The sequence below is a fragment of the Triticum dicoccoides genome, chromosome 2B (assembly GCF_002162155.2).
Source record: "Triticum dicoccoides isolate Atlit2015 ecotype Zavitan chromosome 2B, WEW_v2.0, whole genome shotgun sequence".
Classification (NCBI taxonomy): domain Eukaryota; kingdom Viridiplantae; phylum Streptophyta; class Magnoliopsida; order Poales; family Poaceae; genus Triticum; species Triticum dicoccoides.
In genome coordinates this window covers 73,325,847-73,327,437 of record NC_041383.1, presented here as the reverse complement: position 1 = coordinate 73,327,437, position 1,591 = coordinate 73,325,847, and positions in this window count along the sequence as shown.

Sequence of the window (1,591 nt, the reverse complement as noted above, 5' to 3'; positions counted from 1 at the left end):
ATCTTCTACATACATGTGGATTTTCATGTTTATTATATTAAATGTGCGGCAAGGAAGGAGAAGTCGAGTGGCGTGAGGTGATTACCCGTGTAGAGGCAAGGCACTATTTTTTCTTGATGCAGCCATAAACCACAGCTACTCTCATGAATTATGATGATGTTTTGATCAATGTCTCTTTATATAAATTTGTTGTTCCGTGGTAATGCACGGACACTGAAATAGTCACTATTAGCCATGGGTGCATTGGATTGACGGAGAGCATCAGAAAGTTTTTCATCGCTTAAGCGTATCTTAGATAAGCATAGCATTCGAGGTAGAGACTCTTGCATAAACACCACGTAATAAATTTATTGCCTAATTAGTAGACAGAAAATTACAGTTTAACAAGCGAATGAAGCACACGTTTATTTCCTAATTTATTGCCTAATTAGTAGAATGAAAAAGAAAAATACAGTTTAACAGGCGAATCAAGCACAAGTTTGATGTGATTTTAGTCACAACTTCCCTAGCTTAGATTAGAAAAGCAGCAGATAAAAACCTCGCAGCATCAGCGATCAGTTTTCCAGTTTTTTGAGTGCATTGTTCAAGCCAAAGATAGCAAGCCCACGGCCCCGCCAAAGGCCGCACCTTTGAGCCCGGAGCTGACGGCGGCGCGTGCCCCCTGGCCCTGACTGATGGAGAGAAGGACGTTGGCGCTGGCCCAGGGGATTATGAAGGTCAAGGCGTCCTCCTTCCGGCGCCCAACGATCATGGCGCTGCCAATGGCTTCCGTGAGGCCGAAAACTAGGCCGTCCAATGGCGGATGCGCATCACGTTCGAGCGGACCGCCTGGGTACAGCCGGCGAGTCGCTGGCCCTTGCGGGAGTTGCGAGCGCCCTTGAGGAAGTAGAAGGCGGAGGCTCTAATGGCGCCAAAGATGAGGGCGCCGCCGACTGAGTTGAGTGCCTCCGGCAGCGTCATCTTCATGGTGGTCGTGTCCATCTTTTTTGATCGGAGGCGTGGCTTGGCTAGGGCTGGTTAATTAGCTGCGGCTTGCGTACGTGCGTGACAAGTTGGCTTGGCAACGAGGGGATCGCGTGGGCTGCATCTATACCAATATAATCTATACCAAAGGGGTACATCCAACTGATCTCGCCCATCGAACTAAATCAATCCCACGACCTAGACTGCTTCAACGGCGAGCATTAAACATGTTTAACATGTAATCAATATCATACCAAATATTGCACTAATCACAGAATTAACACATAAATAATAACATACCTAATATTCACGTGTAATTAATATATTGCCTAAATATTAGCATGCATTGCACGTGCGCATTTACTTGTAAAATAAATAACAGGGTCGCGTATGTGTTGGAGTTTGGATGTGCTAGCTGTTGGCAACAGATCTCGACTCTTTTTCCTGTTTTTTTGACAAAGTTACCGCATTTTCATTATACATAATAGAGCAAGTACAACTCACACGGAAACTAAAAAAAATGTCCAAAAAGGACACAAGTCTAAGCACAATTACACAGAAAACCCAAACAAAATAAAAAGTAGCTTGAACTCGTTGGGGCCTCTGTGCATAGTAATAGGGCACTACT